The sequence below is a fragment of the Mus musculus genome, chromosome 11, assembly GCF_000001635.26.
Source record: "Mus musculus strain C57BL/6J chromosome 11, GRCm38.p6 C57BL/6J".
Lineage (NCBI taxonomy): Eukaryota > Metazoa > Chordata > Mammalia > Rodentia > Muridae > Mus > Mus musculus.
Genome location: NC_000077.6, coordinates 79,359,967 through 79,380,012, shown reverse-complemented (window position 1 = coordinate 79,380,012; position 20,046 = coordinate 79,359,967). Strand labels below are relative to the sequence as shown.

The 20,046-nt window shown below is 39.6% G+C and overlaps 1 protein-coding gene and 1 pseudogene across 9 annotated transcripts in view; one reads left to right on the top strand and one right to left on the bottom strand.

Annotated features, from left to right (window-relative positions):
* Positions 1-20,046, bottom strand: part of Nf1 (neurofibromin 1) — a 242,020-nt gene that overhangs the window by 201,597 nt on the left and 20,377 nt on the right. The gene's annotated exons all lie outside the window — the stretch shown is intronic.
* Gm11198 (predicted gene 11198) lies at positions 7,754-8,930 on the top strand (annotated as a pseudogene).

The following is a 20,046-nucleotide window of genomic DNA, read 5'->3' as shown; positions in this document are numbered from 1 at the left end:
ATTTTGCTTTAAATAGAGATAATTCAAAGGTGCTTCTTTTTCCTTTTTCCTCAGGCAACCTAAGCCCTTTATATTCTATTATGTCCAAAGATATCTCTATATTCTACTATAGCTAAAGATATTTGTAATATAGCGTATTTTTGAAGTTTAATTCACTTTTCCCCAATTGTGAAAGTAATATACGCTCACTGAAAAGAAAGCCATGAAAGAAAAAAAAAAAAAAAACTCTCAAATACAATTATTTTGCTCAAAAAAATTTTTCTCTATTTCTCTAGTGTCTCATCTACCCTAGACTCAAACTCTCTATTGCAATCAAAGATGACCCTGAACTTCTGATCCTTCTGCCTCTACTCCCTAATTACTAAAGTTGCCAGCATGTACCACCATGCCCAGTTTCATACAGTGCTACAGATGTCTATAACTTCATGGAGGCTAAACAAGTTCTCTATATCAATTAAGCCACATCCCCAGGATGTTTATGATTCTTGTAACAAATATAATTAGCCACATGATAAACTGTTTAATGCATATCACTCTTGCATTTTAAGTTCCATGGTAGCAAGAAAGACATCTTTCTCAAAAGTCGTTTTATCCTTTGATTAGGAGGTTTTATAAAGGCAATTAATAAATGTTTGTTGAATGAAAGAATAAACCAGTAACATTACACTGCCTTTCCAATTGCCTTTAACAACCACCTTTTATTACCTGGAGCAATGTGCCTGAGACTGTGGTCCAGGAGCAACAGGTTGCCCCTGCTAGGCTACAGACAAAGTACAGACAGTTCACCGAATTCAGAGGTAAAGACACAATGACCATTTCCTTTGCCTATATTTTAAAACCTGAACTATAAAATAACCTTTCCATGATAATCCTCTTACTTCCTTAATAGGTGACAATCTCCATAATATAAACCTACCAGGCTCTTGGCTTAATCCTTTAATCAAGCATTACTACCCAGGCAACCAGTGAGGCAATATTCGTCCAGATAAAGTGGATCTCCACTGAAACACATCTGGAGGGTCAACAACCATGAAGTGAGCTCCCTACCAACCTGCCCTACAGAAAGGCGCATGTACAAGAACTCCCAATTATCCCTCATTTAAAAGCAGACTTTTACATTTGTTTTCCCACTTAGGCATAATTAGCAAATAAAATTTTATATATTTAACTTACATAACAAGATTTCAATATCCTGTGAAATCATAACCACAATTGTGATAGTCTGAATGAAAATTATCCCCATGGTTCATATATCTGAACACTTGGTTCCCAGCTGGTAGAACTGTCTAAATGCATCACTTGGGGTGGTCTTTCCGATTTCAAAAAGACTCTTTGAGATTCCCAGTGCTGCTAGCTCGCTCGCTCTCGCGCGCGCGCGCGCGCTCTCTCTCTCTCTCTCTCTCTCTCTCTCTCTCTCTCTCTCTCTCTCTCTCTCTGCCTCATGGTTATGGGTCAAGATGTGATCTCTCAGCTATTCCTTTGCTCCGACATCATGGATTCTAACCCTCTGAAAGCATAAGCCAAACTAAACTTTTTTTTCTTTTTTCTTTTGGTTTTTTTGAAACAGGGTTTCTCTGGGTAGTCCTGACTGTCCTGGAACTCACTTTGTAACCCAAGCTAGCCTTGAATGCATAGAGATCCCCCTGCCTCTGTCTCCCAAGTGCTAGGAGTTAAAGGCGTGTGCTGCCACCAACTCCACTGCTGATATCTCCGCCATCCCCGCCACCCCCACTGCCCCCACCCCTGAACAGTTTTTTATAAATTGCTTTCGTCACTGTGTTTTATCACAGCAATAGAAAAGTAACTATGACAATAATCAAGTCAATTAATGCATTCATTACTCAACATAATTACCTTTGGTGAGAGGGAAAATACAAAAGGTGAAAAAGAAAAAGACTTTAAAGCAGCCAGAAAGAAAAATACCACCTATAGAGTAATGGCAATTATAATGACAACTGAGTTCTCAACAACAGCAGAAAAGTAAGAAAAGGGTATCTTTAATAGACTTAGGAGGCAAACAACTACCCAGATTTCTACATACTGGTGAAATTATGACTCAGAAATGAGGAGGAAATTAAGATATTTTTAAGAAAAGAAAAAGAGCAATTACTGCAATAGACCCTTATTTAAAATAGTTCTAAAGAACATGCTTCAAGCAGAAGAAAAATAAGCCTAAAAGAAAAGTCAGATTCAGGCTGGAGTAATGGCTCAGTGGTTAAAAGCATTGACTGCTCTTCCAGAGATCTTGAATTCAATTTCCAGCAACATGGTGGCTCACAACTATTTGTAATGGGGTCCGGTGCCGCCTTCTAGGGTGTCTGAAGGCAAACAACTACAGTGTACTCATATACATAAAATAAAATAAAATAAAATAAAACAAAACAAAAAGTCAAATTCAAGAAGGGGGTAGAGTGAAAAAAAGGAAAATAAAAGTCTTATAAAGTAACAGAAATAAGTTCAAATATGCCAGTAATCATGATTAATGTAAATAAAATAAACATTCCAGTTGGAAGAAAAAGTCAAACTATCTCCATTGTACTATTTATAAGAAAAACTTAAACCACAAACATACACAAAGATTCATGGTCAGTGAATGGAAGAAGACCCAGCAGATACTAAAGAAACTCAACAAGAAGTGGAATGCATATAGCAGATGGCTTGTCCAACACGTGCAAGGCAGAGGGAGGGAGGGGGAGGGAGGGGAGGGAGGGGGAGGGAGGGGGAGGGAGGGGAGGGAGGGGGAGGGAGGGAGGACCTGAAAAAGATGACCTCACAGCATGAGATTCTGACTTCTGAGCACCTAATTATATACACATAACAAAACTGGCATATCTACTACTTTGGCCTAGAGAGATGGCTGCTATACAAGCATGGGAGCCTGAGTTCTGCTGCTGGTACTCAGGTAACAAGCTGGGCGTGGCTGTGCAAGTACCTGCAACCTCAATGATGTTAGGGGTATAAAGAATGGAGAACTGTTGGGGTTTGCTGGCCACCAGTCTAGCTCTAAGTTCAGTGAGAAACCCTGTGTCAAAAGAATAAAGCAGTGACAGAGCAGGACATTCAACACCCTCCTCTGGTCTATGTGTGTGCACATGCATTGGTATAAGCATGTGTGCACATACCACATGTACACAAACACACAATAAAAGTAAAAAAATTAAATCACATCAAATTCAGTGCAAGACTGCCTAACATATATTTCTTTCAGTTATACATTGTAGTAAGGGGGAAAAATTAGAATGCAGAACTTGACCAAAACAACACATAAGAATTATACCCAAGAACCAGAGATTACACATTATTTTCAAGAACATATAAAAACTTTATAAAATGAACTTCATGACTATCTAGACTCCAAGATGGCCCATAATTATTCCAATGTTGTAGTATCTTTGTGTAGTTCTTGCACCCTATATGAAAACTGTTCTCTATGGGTAATTAATATAAGATAGCAGAAGGGAGGGTGTATCAACTTCCAAGGGTCTTTAAAAAAGACATAGCTTCTGATTCTCTCAAAACATTCACCTTCCACAATGTCAATTGTCATGTGTTCAAGAAGGCCTAGCAACAGGAACTGAGCCCTTTTGCAAGCAGCTAGAAATAGATTAGATGGATTAGATAGGTTAGATTAGATAGACAGATAGATAGATAGATAGATAGATAGATAGATAGATAGATAGATAGATGGATGGGTGATTGGATGGATGGATGGATGGATGGATGGATGGATGGATAGATAGATAGATAGATAGATAGATAGATAGATAGATGGATGATTGGATGGATGGATGGATAGATAGATAGATAGATAGATAGATAGATATAGATATTGAAGTAGATAGATAGATAGATAGATAGATAGATATAGATATAGATATAGATATTGAAGCCACCCCCCTATAGCTATGTAAATGATGTCACTGGAAGTGAATAATTAGTACATGTCAAATCTTTAGATGACTGCTGCTCATCTGCAATCTTTTGAAAAACAGTGAGCAAAAGCTATTATCATAAAGCCGCTCATGGATTTTAGAAAAGCAGAACTTTGAGATATTAAAATTGTCTGTTGTTTTTTAAACTGAACCTGGCATGAACCTGTAATCCCACTACTAAGGAGGCTCAGACTCATGACTCAAATGCTAGCCTGTGTAAGAGAGTGTAAAGCAAGCCCAAGAAACTCAGAGAGAATCTGCTTCAAAATTACAAAGTAAAAAGTACAGTTGGAGACATGGCTTAGCAGTTTAGAGTACTGACTACTCCTCCAAAGGACCTAGGTTCAATCCCTAGGCCCCACAAGGCAGTTCACAACTATCTGTAATTGTGCTACTAGGTATAAATTTATTAAAAATAAATCTTCTTTTAAAAATAACAAAATAGCCGGGCAGTGATGGCGCACACCTTTAATCCCAGCACTTGGGAGGCAGAGGCAGGCAGATTTATGAGTTCAAGGCCAGCCTAGTCTACAGAGTGAGTTCCAGGACAGCCAAGGCTACACAGAGAAACCCTGTCTCCAAAAACCCAATAAATAAATAAATAATAAATAAATAAATAAATAAATAAATAAATAAAAATAAATAAAATGTAAAAGCTAAAGAGGATCAGGAATAAGCCCAGGATACAGTACTTTTCTAACATGTACTACATTTTGAAAATTTTTGCAACAGCAGTAAGTAATAAAATATTCAACTATAAAAAGTTAAGGTCAAATTTGAAAGTACTAGTAACATGAAAACCATATTTGCTGACAATACAATTAAAATAGAAATACTTTTATTTAATTTTTATTGAGAATTTCATGTGTTTACAATGAAATATGATTATGTCCAGCCCCATTTCTCCCCCTCCAATGCCCCAGATCTCCACATGTCTGCCTCCCAACTTTATGACTTTTTTTTAAAAAAACCTCTGAGCCATCTCGCCAGCCCTTTTTTAAAAAATAGTCTACTAAGTCCATTTAATGCAGACCATATGTGCATAGCTATAGAGCTATTGAAACACGGGCAACCAACACTGGCCACACCTTCGATGGTCTTTCCCTCCCACAGTAGCTATCCACTACCAACAAATAGCTCCCTTGTCAGCAGTGGGGCCTCTCAAGTTCCTCCCTAACTATGCTGAAATTTTGAATGGCTTGATCTTCAACACTGAAGTATAAATTAATAAATAAAACCAGACACTGGTGGTGAACACCTTTAATCCTCATACTAGAGAGGCAGAGGCAGGCAGATCTCTGGGTTTAGGGCCAGCCTGGCCTAGAGTTTTTCCCAGGAAAGCCAGGACTACATAGAGAAACCCTGTCTTGAAAACCGGAAACAAACACACAAATAAAGATAGCTAGGAAAACATCTCAAAGACAATAAAACATCCTGGATAAAAAGGAAAATCATAACCAGAAAACGAAAACACCTAAAATTGAAAAATAATAAAAAGCCTGGCAAAAAAGATGTCTCAGTGGTTACAAACATGTGCTTAGTCTTTAGAGGACCTGAGTTCAGTTTCCAGCACCTATGTCAGGCAGCTAACAAACTGCCATGACTACAGCCTCAGAGGATCCAACTTCCACTTTTGGCCTCTACAGGCACCTGCATCTGTGTAAACACACACACACACACATTTATAATTAAAAAAAAAAAAAAGAAAGAAAGAAAGAAAAACTGGGAGCCAGATAATTAGCTCAGCAGTTTAAGAGCACTTGCTGCTCTTACAAGAGGACCAGGATCTAATTTCCAGCATTCACATGACAGCTATATAATTCACATTATAAGTCTATAATTTTTGTCCTAAGTGATCTAATGCCCTCTTCTGACCTCGACAGGTGCTATACATTGTACATGTACATGTACATATACATATACATATACATACATACATACATACATACAAACATACAAGCAACATACTCATGTGAAATAATAAAATACAACTTAAAAATAAAAAAATAATGAAATTTCAAATATGGAATATGGTTAAAGTAATCTTTTACTATCTGCTAGGAAGAAGTGATGTATCACTAAGCGGGTAGATACAAATGTTACATACACAACCCAAGGACAGTGAGCAACAGGAAGACATGCTGAAGGGGGCAGCACTGGGGATCAAAGACTTTTAAAGACAATGTGGCATTTTCTGGTAAAACTGAACATTCTCATATACGCTAACGCTGAGCAGGTCTACTACTAGACATATATTTCCAATGGTCAGAAGCAGCGTTATTAGTTACAGCAAAAACATGCAACACGGGGTGTAGCCCAGAGATGGAACACTTGCCTAGAAGGAACAAGCAAGTCCTTAGGTTTTGACCCCCAGCACTACCAGAAAAAAAGAAGGGAAGGAGAGAGTGTATGTACTAACTGTTTATTATCAATAGTATAAATAGTGAAGTATGAAATAATCTGTAGCAGTAATGGACTCCACAAAGAACAGAAATGACACTCCAAATGCATGTGAAAGACAACACCTATAGTATTGCTGTATCATTAAAAAATGTCGAAGACAAGTAAACAAACGTGTTTGGAGAGACTCACTAGAAAGCAGGGAAATTTTCTAAACACGATTCAGGATAACAGTAAATGCTAAGAAAACCAGTGTGATTTAGGTTATCAACAAGTTGAAGACACCAGCAATGTTCTTCCCTAACCTCAATACAAGAGTCCACAGTATTACTGTTTAGCTATGAACTGTACAAACACACTTCACATAATCTTTTATTAAAAAATGTATTTATTCTTAAGTGTACAAGTTTCTGTCTGTGCACCTCGTGCATGCAATGCCCATGGAAACCAAAAGAGGGCACTGGATCCCCGGGAGCTAGAGTTATAGTTCAGTGTTAAGTCTTTATGTGGGTACTGGGTCTTCTAAAAGAACAGCTAGTACTCTTAACCACTAAGCCATGTCTTCAGCCCCACAAGATTTTTTTTATGTGTATGTGTGTTTTACCTATACGTAAACCTATGCACAAGGTGCATGCCTGGAGTCCTCGGAGGCCAGAAAAGGTTACAGGTGGTTGTAAGCTCCCATGTGGATGCACTCAAACCTGGGTCCTCTGAAGGAGCAGCAAATGGTCTTAAGCACTGAGCCATCTCTCCACCCCATTATATACTCTTGTATACTATGATCCTCCACAGTAGAAGTGTAACTGATCCTCTGTAGTTGAAAACAAAAATTGATTTGCTGAACATAGAAGCACATGCTCTACAATACCAGCATTTGGGAGCTGAGGCAGGAGGACCGCAGTGAGTTTGGATTCTGTCTGAATTCATGTAATAGATAAACTGACATTATTAAAACAGCTAAATTTAAATCAAGTGAGTATCTATGCCTAAAAACAAGAACATACAAAAAGGTTTTAAAGCATTTAAAAAAATATTCCCCATATATTTTCCATATAAAAATTTTTTTTCATTGTGTGTGTTTAAAACAGGTCTTACTATGTAGCCCAGGCTGGCCTTAAACTCAAAAAAAAAAAAAAAATGGGGCTGGAAAGATAGCTCAGCGGTTAAGAGCACTGGTTGCTCTTCCAGAGGTCCCGAGTTCAATTCCCAGCAACCACATGGTGGCTCACAACCATCTGTAATGGGATCTGATGCCCTCTTCTGGTGTATCTGAAGAGAGTAATGGTGTACTCATATACATAAAATAAAAAATAAATCTTAAAAAAAAAAAAAACTCAAAGAAATCACCCGCCTCTGCCACGTGTGCTGGTATTAAAGGTATACACTTTTGGCTCTCTACTCCTCCCTGTTCCAGAGACAGCTGTGTCAGTCTTGTCCCATAGACAAGTTGGTGAAGGTCGGTGTGAATAGATTTGGCTATACTGGACGCCAAGTTACCAGGGCTGCCTTCTAAAGTGGAGACTGTTGCCATCAATGGCCCCTTCATTGACCTCAACTACATGTATGACTCCACCCAAGGCAAAATCAACAGGACAGTCAAGGCTGAGAATGGGAGGCAGTCATCAACGGGAAGCCCATCACCATCTTCCAGGAGCGAGATCCCACTAACATCAAATGGAATGATGCTGGTGCTGAGTATGTAGTAGAGTCTACTGGGTCTTCACCACCATGGAGAAGGCCACATGAAGGGTGGGGCCAAAACAGTCATTATCTCTACCCCTTCTGCCAGTGCCCCCATGTCTGTGATGGGTCTGAACCACGAGAAATGTGACAACTCACTCAAGATTGTCAGCAATGCATCCTGCACCACCAACTGCTTAGCCCCCCTGGCCAAGGTCATTCATAACAACTTTGGCATCGTGGAAGAGCTCGTGTCCACAGTTCATGCCATCACTGCAACTCAAAAGACTGTGGATGGCCCCTCTGGAAAGCTGTGGCATGATGGCCCTGGGGCTGCCCAGAATATCATCCCTGCATCCACTGATGCTTCCGAGGCTGTGGGTAAGGTCATCCCAAAGCTGAACGAGAGAGAAACTCACTGGCATGGCCTTCTGTGTTCCTACTCCCAATGTATCCATTATGGATCTGACATGCTGCCTGGAGAAACCTGACAAGTATGATAACATCAGGAAGGTGGTAGAGCAGGCATCTGAGAGCCCACTGAAGGGCATCCTGGGCTACACTGAGGACCAGGTTGTCTCCTGCAACTTCAACAGCAACTCCCTCTCTTCCACCTTTGATGCTGTGGCTGGCATTGTTCTCAATGACAACTTTGTAAAGCTCATCTTCTGGTATGGCAACGAACACAGCTACAGCAACAAGGTGGTGGACCTCATGGCCTCCATGGCCTCCAAGGAGTAAGAAACCTTGGACCACCCACCCCAGCAAGGACACTGAGAGCAAGAGAGAGGCTCTCAGTTGCAGAGGAGTCCCTTTCCTAACTCGACCCCCAGCAGTAAGCATCTCCTCCCTCACATTTTTCATCCTAGACCCCCATCCTACTCTCTTGAATACCATCAATAAAAGTTCCCTGAACCCCTGCCCCCCGCCCAAAAAAAAGGTATGTACTTCCATACCTGGCTGGAGACACAGAATACAAATAAACTTCAGGCCAGTGGTTAAAATGAGAGGAATAAAGGGGATCAGAGGGTACAAAGAAACCTTGAACTTTATGTACAACATTTTATAAAATAAAAATACTTTTATTACCTAGGTTAGGTGGAACACACCCATAATCCCAGCATTGAATAGGCTAAGGCAGGAAAATATTAAGTTCCAGACAGGGTGTGTTAGACAGTCAGACCCATTTTCAAAATAATGAACGGGTCTGTGATAGTCAATCTTTATAGTCAAGCTGACAAGACTGAAAGCTACAGAACCCTTTCCAACATGTGGGAGGGTCTCAGAGGGGTTTGAGGTGGCAGGAAGACCCGCCCTGAATGTGAACACCACCATTCCATTAGCAGAGGTTGCACACTCACTGAGAAGAAGAATGCTAGTCTGGAGAGATGCTCAGCAGGTAAGAGCTCCAGCTGCTCTTCCAGAGGCCCCAGGCTCCCTCCCCAGCATCCATGTGGTGGCTTGCAACTGTCTGTAACACACTCTAAGGGACCATCTGATGCCCTCTCTCATGATTTCTCACAGAGAGGAGAAAGAACAGTAACTAAGACACCCTCCAGAAGTTAAACTAGAGAGATACTCTGTCCCCAAAGAAAAACAATTTTTCTCAAAAGCAAATGCCACCCCACATGGAAGTTACTTGTACCATACAAACATGAATGTAGCTTCTAACAACTTATTAAAAGTGAATGTCAGTTTTTAAAAACATTAACTCCCCAATTTTTGATTCACATCAACTAAATCAAATATTACTATTTTGAGCATACATTACTATTCTCTAACTGAACAGAAAGGGGAAGGGGTACTCGCTACAAAATTTGATCTACAATTTAGACAAATACTTTTGGTTATCAAAAAATAAAAAAATGCATATGGAACTACCCCTTTTACTATTATTGTTTTGGGATTGTAATCTTTTTTTTTTTTTTTTTAACGAGCTCACGTAACCCAGGCTGGCCTTAGACTACTCGGTTGACCGGGAGAGCTACCTGTCTCTATCCTCCAAGTGCTGGGATGACAGGCATGAACTCCTGACATTTTCATTATTATAACCGTCACTAGTTATGGGTAGTTTTCTTATTATAGAGCTGTGGTGATTTTCCCCAAAACATCAACCCAATAAAGAGGCATGCCACTTTATTATGTATATGGGAACAAATTTGGACCAGTTATCTCTATATTTGAGAGGTAAAATAATCTTTAAATCCTATGGTATACTTCCATAGGATGAAATTTTTCCATATCATTCTATAATATATCTGTATGAGCTTAAATTTTACAATATTTTCCAAAAACATTTTTAAAATATATTTCTAGAAAAGACTTGTAAATATGTACTGAAAACCAAGCAACTCAAATGAGTTAGACATGAGATATACATGCCTCAGCATACAAAACACAATATACAATTTACGAAGATTAAAGTATTGAAAACTCCCTACACTTAAGTCCAAAGAAGATAAGGAAAGCACCACTTTGAAAATTATTAATACATGAATTGGGGGCTGAAGAGATGGCTCAGCAATTAAGAGCACTGGCTGCTCTGTCAGAGGTCCTAAGTTCAATTCCCAGCAACCATATGGTGGCTCACAACCATCTGTAATGGGTATCTGATGCCCTCTTCTGGCATGCAAGTAGATGTAGATACAGTTGAGCAATCATAAAAATTACAAGCAAACAAAAAAATATACATGAATTATTTGAGCAACTACTACTAGCAAACTTTAAATATAGGCATGGAGTATAGTTTAGTACTATTTTGATGTTAAGTGTCCTAGAGTTAAAATTTATATTACCACTTAAAGATGTTAGCTCTTACTCTTAAAGGTACCCTGAGGCATCCTGGGACAGGGCACTATGACTGCAACTAAGCATCAAATGTTTCTCTTCATGTCCCCCCAATTATATGTATGTATGGACAAAGAAAAGGCAGGGAGAATAAATGAAAATATATAGAAGTAGAAAAGCACTGTGGTGCTGAGCCTATAATCCTAGCTCTCCAGGGTGTGGGAAAAGGATAAGCTTGAGTTTGAAGTCACTCTGAGTAAAATATGGAAAGCCAATCTCAAAAAATATTCCCCAAAATAACAAAAACAATGTAGACAACTGGTCTATCAGGGTAAGGTACCAAGAAAGCACCACCTATACAGACCAGCCTTCACATCTGCATATGTTGTTATAGTAGCCCAAGAAAGCACCACCTATACAGACCAGCCTTCACATCTGCATATGTTGTTATAGTAGCCCAAACAAAGACAGAAGCTAGGACCAAAGAGTAGAGTTGTTGTTATAACATAAATCTAACTGCAGAAGCAACTTTGGAACTGGGTAATAGGTACAAGATGGAAGAATCTAGACATGTGTGTAAAAAAAGCCTTGTCGCTATGAACAGAGCCTTCTGGATGATTCTAAAGCGACCGCACAGAAGCTCACTACACAGACTGCCTCTGTCTTCTCAGAGATTACACAGATGCTTTTGAATGAAATGTTGATAGAAATATGAACAGTAAAGGTCATTCCGATGAGGTCGCAGAAATGAGGAACATGTCACTGCCAACGGGAAGAACACAGAGCCTGTTACAGAGAAGCAAGGACTACTGTGCAATAGCAGAAAACAGTCCAGCATGCTCGAGGATCCGGGTTCCACATACAGCAATGAAAATAAAAATAAAAAGTGGTAAAGAGCCATTATGAACTGAGTCCTATCCTGACGTTTTACAGGAAATAGGATTCATGAGTGGTAAAATTAGATGTCTGGCTGATGAACTATGTAAACAAAAGCAGGAACCACAGCATGGCTTCTCTTGACAGCATCCGAGTAAATCCAAATAGAAAAGTGACTTAAAGATGAAATTTACAATCAAAAGGAAAGCAAACATGTTATTTGGGAGCTTCTTCCTGGCCATGATGTAAAGAATGAGAATGTATGTCTGGGAAAGCAACTCCCACAGATCTATGACGATTTTTTTAACAGATTCGTAGGGGCCAGAGATGAAGCCATCAAGGTAACAGAAATAGCCACAAAGGCATTCAGGAAGTTATGGGTACTCCTCCTCCTGTCAGGCTCAGAAACCCATAGCTTGGAAAAGATCCTGTCAAAAGAAGGGTTTGGGTGGCCAAACTTTTGACTCTAGCCTGGAAGAGCCACAGACCAGCATTCCAACCCATGCCACACAGGCTGCACCCACCCAGCAGAGCTATTAACACCAAGACTGCCAAAGTTTTAAAAGCTCAAATTCTACACCAGGGGGTGTGAAAGGCAAGATGTGGAGTAAAACTCGTTATTCATGAGCCTTAAGATACACTATTTTACACTGCTGGGCTTTGGATTTCCTTATGCAACACCTACAATCCCTTTCTTCTTTCCTCTTTCTCACCTTTTAGGAATAGGAATGCTTATCTTCTGCCTGCCCCAAACTTGCATCTTAGGAGCAGATAACTTAATTTCACAAATTCACAGCTGGGCAACTTGCCTCAAGATGAACAGCATCTTGACTCTCGCCTATGCTCACTTAGATGAGAATGAAACGACTCTAGACTTCAGACATATGGTGCTACTGGAATAGAGCAAACATACTCTACCTACATATAACAAAGACACCCTATTCATATGTTGAAACTTAGCCCTCATTGAAGGTTTTACAAGAATGGAAATCAGGTTATAGAGCCCTCAAAGAATGATTATGTCCTAAGAGGCCCAAGTGAAATGAACATGATGGCCCATGCCTCGAATTTTAGCACATGGAGGTGCAGAACGAAGAGGAACTGTGAATTAAAGGCCAGCTTGGGCTACACAGCAAGTTCAAGAAGCCAGCCTAAGCAACATTACCTCAAAAAGACATAAATAAAAGAGAGCTAAAGATGTGCTCAGTGGGATAAGGCTCCCCTAGCGTATGTAAAGGCCAGTCCGGGGCTTAATCTCCAGAACCATGGAAAATACAAATGAGGCCTGTGTGAAGAAAGGACAAGAAGGGACATTTAGGAGGCACAAGCCCTTTGACACCAAACCTGCTGTGTCTTACTCTTCACCCTTCTCAGCCACCAGGAGTGTGATGGATGAATTTCTACTTCCTATTGTACTAAATTTACTACAGCACGTTAAATAAATAGACAAAGATACTTTCCAAAACAACTGCCTCCAAAACTACCAGTTTAGTTAATTATCCCATTATCTTCACTCAGAAACAAATATTTTCCTAATATTATTATTTAAAAAGCCAGCCAACAAATTTCAAAATCATTCCTCTTCTGGTCACATTAACATAAGACACCCTGTCTGTCACTGAGGTTAAAAGGAAGACGGAGAGCTGGGGAGGGGCTCCGTTAGTGCAGTGCCCGAGAGACCTGAGTTGCTTCTTCCAGAATCTTTACAAAGAGCTGAGTAAAGTAGCACACACCGAGAATCCCAGCACTTGGGAAGCAGGGACAGGAGGACGCCTAGGGCTCGACTGTTAGTCAGGTAAACATCCTACCTCACAAATGACGTGGGGGACTCAGTGAGGTCACCTCTAACCTCCCACACGGGCAGGAAAGAGCAGAGAGGAAGGCTGGAAGAGAACTTTTTAAAAAGAATGACTAAAAGGCTAACCACATTTAATCAGATTTATAAGTGTGCTTTGTTAATTCACCACAAAACCAAACAGGGACAGTTCAATGTTTATGAAGCTAACACGTGTGATTAAAAAAAAAATCTTTTTTTGGTTTTTCAAGACAGGGTTTCTCTGTGTAGCCCTGGCTGTCCTGAAACTCACTCTGTAGACCAGGCTGGCCTCAAACTCAGAAATCCACCTGCCTCTGCCTCCCTAGTGCTGGGATTAAAGGCATGTACCACCACCACCCGGTGGGATTCAAATTTTTAAGACATAATAAAATACACTGGCAAAGTTCACAATTTATCAATTTTAATAAGCTAAAATAACAAAAGGCAACAGTGAAGATTCTCATCTAGATTTTACCTCCTTCACAGTAGCCGAGAAAGTAGGTTCTGATTAACAAAGATGCTATGTGTTACCTGTAACATGGCATATATAACAGTTGAAGCACCTGCCACTATGCTAATTTTTATAACTTAGTTCAAACCAGAAGCTGGAGCTATTTAGCAGTGTGTTAATGGCCATTTTCTTTATTGGACTGAATGAAAGAGAACTTCATTCATAAAACGGCAAGATGCAGATTAAAATAAACTTGGAATAATCACGGAGAACAGAGCCAGAACAAGTTTAACTTCCAGGCCTGAGTCTGGAAGCCCTTTCAACTTCACACTCAGTCTATTTTTAACTAGTCTACTTTTAACACCCCAATGCTAAAATAATACCATTAGAGTCAATGGACGGGGAGAGAGAGGTGTTGAGAGCTGGGATCCATGGAAATACCTATATTCCTAACACTGGAAAGAACTGAAACAGGTGGATTACAAGTTAGGAGCCAGGAAATACTGAGAACTTATGTGCCCCATACCCATTTAAAAAGATATACATATACATAGTGACCCAGCACGCCTTTAATCCCAGCACTCTGGAGGCAGAGGCAGGTAGATGTCTGAGTTTGAGGCTAGCCTGGTCTACAAGAGCAAGTTCCAGGACAGCCCGGGCGACAGAGAAAAATCACTGTTTTGAAAAAAAAAATTACTAATAAACTTGCTTAGGAAATATTATGTTACAGAACAAAGAATTTAGCTAAAGGACTGCTGCCTCCAGCAGGACTGGAAGATTGGTGTACTCCACCAGACTTGTTAGACAATGTGAGAAAGAAAACTTTGTACTGTAATTGAAGTTTGGGGTTGCTAAGAATGTTTCTGTCGAAGTTTATTCACCAAGATTGATCTCCAAAGAGGCTCCATTCCCATAACAAAGAGACAATTCTGACTTACAAACAGCCATTAGGCCCATCCCTGTATCAAAGAACATAATTCTAAGGGACAGCTCTGGGGAGCAGCTCAAGATCACAGCTATCTTAAGTCCTGGTCAGCCACCGAGTCCCCTGTCCGCTTCACAGAGAAAACATAATTCTGCAGGTGGGTCAGAAGAATCTGGGTAACAACTATTTTTAAAAACAGCACTACTAAAAAAATAAAATAAAATAATAATAATAATAAAATAAAAAAACAGCACTACTGTACTTACGAGTCTGACAATATCTCTCATCCGTTCCAAGTGTAACCTGGGGCTAGACCTGAAAAGGACTTAAGGATGAGTGTGTGGAATGCATAAGCCTAATGTGTCCATGCTAGTGACATCTTCTATTTGAGGCTGGCCGGTCTTTGGGCATTAGCCAGAGTCAGCCAAGTGCTATTAAGAAGCCTCTCCTTCACCTCACTAAGCTCAGTGCACAGATGATTTATTCTTTCTCTAACAGTAGCATACGCCTGTAATCTTTGAGAAGAGCACAGACGGGAGAATCGGGAGTCACAGGAATCCCCAATACACAGTTAACTCAAGGCCATCTTCAACTTCAAGGACATGACTCAAAGTCAAAGCATAAAAAATAAACCGTGTGTGTGTGTGTGTGTGTGTGTGTGTGTGTGTGTGTGTGTGCGCGTGTGCCTTCTTGCCTGCCTTCTTGCCTAACCTGCCTGCCTGCCTGCCTACCTGCCTGCCTGTCTGTCTTCTGGTGCAAGAGATCAAAATCAAACCCTTGCACTCTACTACTAAGCTACATCCCTATCTCAGAAAACATGTTTTATATAAGACATTCATCCTTAACTTACCTGAAAACTAACCAAGTGAAACTATTGAAAAGGAAATAAATATTCCTCTAAACCAGTGGTTCTCAACCTTTCTAATGTTGTGGCCCTTTAAATACAGTTCCTCATGTTGTGGTGACCTTCAACCATAAAATTACATTCACTGCTACTTCATAAATATAATAGTATGAACTGCATTGTAAATATTTTTGGAGACAGAGGTTTGCCAAAGTGGTCATGACCCACAAGTTAAGAAAGGACCATTGCTAGAGACCATAAGCAAACAATTCAACGACTGAAGAGGAAAGGATGAAATTGTGAACTGAAGTTAATATGTAGTCAAGCCAAATAAAACAACGCACAATTATCAAGACTCTTTCTGAACAAGTTGAAAGTTGGGATGTGGATTAATGAAAGAACACTTGCCTAGCATGAGCAAGGTTCTGAGGTCCATCTCCAGCACCATAATCAAAGGGAAAGGGTCTCTAGCCCAAGGAGTACATTTGCATCCTAGCACTGCGGAGGTGGAGACAAGCAAGATTCAAGGGCTCACTGGCCTATCCCAATCTACCAGTCTGGGTCCCAGTGAGAGACCCAGTTGAGAAAAACCAAATGTCTTAATTAGATTTCTAATGCTATGATAAAACACAATTACAAAAGCAACTTGGGGAAGAATTTCTTTCATTTTACAACTCTCAGGTCATACTCCATCACTGAGGAAAGTAAAGGCAGGAACTCAAAGCAGGAACCTGAAGGCAGGAACTGAAGCAAAAACCATAGAGGAAAGCTGCTTACAGGCTTGCTTCTCACTGCTTGCTCAGCCTGCTTTCTTATACAATTCAGAACCACCTGCCCAGGGGTGGAGCCAACCACACTGGGCTGGATCCTCCCATATCAACTAACCACGCTTGCCTAGAGGCCATCTGATGGAGGGGCATCTCAACTAAGGTTCTTCCAGCTATCTAGTTTGTGTCAAGGTGACAAAAACAGAACAAAGCAAACAAACAAACAAACAAATGGTAATAATTAAAAACCAACCAGGACTAACAAGATAGAGAGGGAGAATTTTCTTTTGGAGTATGGTCCATGGTATGTTGTCTATAAGCCAATGTTTGGTCTTACATCACACACAGGCAGTACTAATTAGACTCAGTGGGGATAGAAAGGCAGGCAGGCAGGCAGGCAGGCAGGAGGTTAAAGGCAGGACATGAAGGTAGGCATGAGTTGGAGGATTCAGGTATAAAACTACCAAAGAATAAGTAAAATAAATAAATAAAGTAAAAGGTGTATAGTTCCTGAGGAACGGTACCTTAGGTTGACCTCTGCTCTCACACATAAGTGCACATGTACACATCTGCAGATATACGAACATGCACCACCACAACTTTTTTTTTCTTTTTTTTATGTTTTTTTAATTGGGTATTTATTTCATTTACATTTCCAATGCTATCCCAAAAGTCGCCCACACGCTCCCCCACCAACTTTTTTTTTAAGTCCTGTCATTCACAACTTTTCCCAATTTTCAACTAGCTTACTCCCATTAGTTTCTTCCTTTCCTTATTTAATCATCTAAGCCTTCCAATATCATCTCCTACACAAATCTCACATTTAGGCTCTCTAAATTCCTACATTCAATTCCCTACTTCAGAACTCCATTCCCATTACAATTTCTTATTCTCATTGTCTTTAATACTGTCTCCTCAAATCCATCTCCAGTATAACCATAAAGAAACTGTTTAAAACATGTGACCATGGCATTCAGAACTCCATTCCCATTACAATTTCTTATTCTCATTGTCTTTAATACTGTCTCCTCAAATCCATCTCCAGTATAACCATAAAGAAACTGTTTAAAACATGTGACCATGGCATTCATACTTAAAGCCTTTCAATGGGTCTCTGTCACACACACAATAAAGTCAAACTCTTTCAACAGTTGACTGCCTGTCACAAATCATCTAAGCTAGAATTGTGCTGTGTCTAGCGAGATTAATAGGGCACTATTAAAAACTTGCATTCTTCAGACCTAGAGTGATTTCTGTAGGATAAGGAAAATAAAATAAATTGTTCGCAGAAAGTTTCCACTATCTGAGCTGCGGCTGGAACACTTCCACCTTACCAGGTCCACTGACACTTTTAAGAATCCACTTTATTTTGTGATTATCCAGAAAGCTAAAGAAAAAAGTTCCCCTCAAATTCTAGTTCCCAAACTGCATTTAGAAACATTTATTCATAAGACAACATGTAGATTAAAAACATATAACACTGAATAAAATTATTTTTACTTAGTTTGAAATAGTAAAAACCAGTTCATATTAGTTAACAGATGTACCATATTTGAAAGACATTTTTTTTTAGAATTCAACCAAATTCTAGTCTACAAGTGTTGATACAAACTTTTATTTATTTTAAATGTCAAATGACTGTATTTATGATGATTTGATTAGAACAAGATGAGAATGGGGGAAAGGGCCAGTCTAGGGCCAGCAAGATGGTTCAGTGGGAGAATGTGCTACTGTGCATGTCTGAGAACCTGAGTTCAATCCAGGGATCACATGTTGGAAGCCAAAAGACCAACTTCCATAGCTGTCTTCTGACCTCCACTAGCACGTTATGGCACATGTTATAATAATTAATACAAAACAGTAAATAAAAATATAAACTCTAAAAAATTAAGAGCCATTTTTTAATCTCTTAAGACTTGACATGTGCCAGACAGTTCTCTTAAAAGCACAGAAAATCATTTCTCATAAATTCATTCAGTAAATTTTTAGTTTCTTCTATGTGCATGCCACATATACAATAGAGGGGAGCACAAATCTTTGTCTTTCTGGACTATGTTTAGTAGAGAAGATAATTAGCAAACATGGCTTTAGAGTTCTAAAATGAAAATTCCCTAACACTAATGAGAAGTACGGTTTTATAAGTGGTTATGTCTTAATAGATCCTTGAAGAGAACTTTATAGTTTTAAGTTCTTCTGTTCCAACTCTCTCAAGATTTCCACTGTGATTTAGCAGGCAAGGTGGATAGGTTCTAACTAGCTAGATGCTCAGAGCCCAATTATTTATATTATTCTTCTGAAATACATACACAACTCTTCAGTTGAAAATGACTAGGACTAATAATAAAAAAGTAAGCCTTTTGAGATTTGGTAGGGTAGGGCCTAGAGAGACGGCTCAGCTGTTAAGAGCAGTTACTGTTCTTACAGAGGACTTGGGTTCAGATCCAAGCACCCACATGACAGCTCACAACTCTTTTATAATTCCAGTTCCAGTATTCAGTGCCCTTTTCTGACCTTTGCATTCATCAAGCACACACATACATGGTAACATATACACAGGCTAATAAATATAAGTACAAAAAATTAGATTTGGCAAGCTATAATAGTATCAACAATGTAATTCATAACAATGGACTTTAACAGGTAGAGGTCTACAAAATTTGAAACAATGGAAAGGTAACAAAGAGCCTGGCGGTGGTGGCCCACACCTTTAATCCCAGCACTTGGGAGGCAGAGGCAGGCGGATTTCTGAGTTCGAGGCCAGCCTGGGCTACAAAGTGAGTTCCAGGACAGCCAGGGCTATACAGAGAAACCCTATCTCAAAAAAAGAAAGAAAGAAAGAAAGAAAGAAAGAAAGAGAGGGAGGGAGGGAGGGAGGGAGGGAGGGAGGGAGGAAGGAAGGAAGGAAGGAAGGAAGGAAGGAAGGAAGGAAGGAAGGAAGGAAGGAAGGAAGGAAGGAGAAAGGTAACAAAGATAAATTTGTATGGGTAAAATATAATTCAAAATTCACTAGTTTACACTTACTGTAGCTCCCGACTAATTCTTCAACTATGAGTCATGGGGATCATGAAAATGCTGGCAATAAGGAAAATTTTCTCAGGTGCAACAATCAAAAATGAATTGGTGGTACTCACTCCTGTTGCATCATGGAACTTCACTGCAGTCTTGAAACAAAGTGCACATGCCATCATGCCAAACACTTAGAATACCTTGGACAGGATCTAGATTACTGTGCATTATTAAGTGTAATCTTTTCATTATACATACAAAGTTTTCTGTTCTTATAGAAACGCAATGGTTTAATTATAAAAAACAATGGCTTGCAATGTTTTTCTACCATGATCCCTCATCATGCAAATATCAAATCAGCATATCTTTGGATTGAATTATATTAGAATGTTTGACTTTAAAAATTATTCTTGGAGTGAGCTACGGATGGCTCAGTTGGTAAAACACTTGCCATGAAAATGTAAGGAATAGAATTCTATCCCACCAGCCACAGCATACATCTAAAAATCCCAGTGTTGGGGAGGGAGAAGAAGGTGGACCACTGAGGCTTACTACAGCCAAG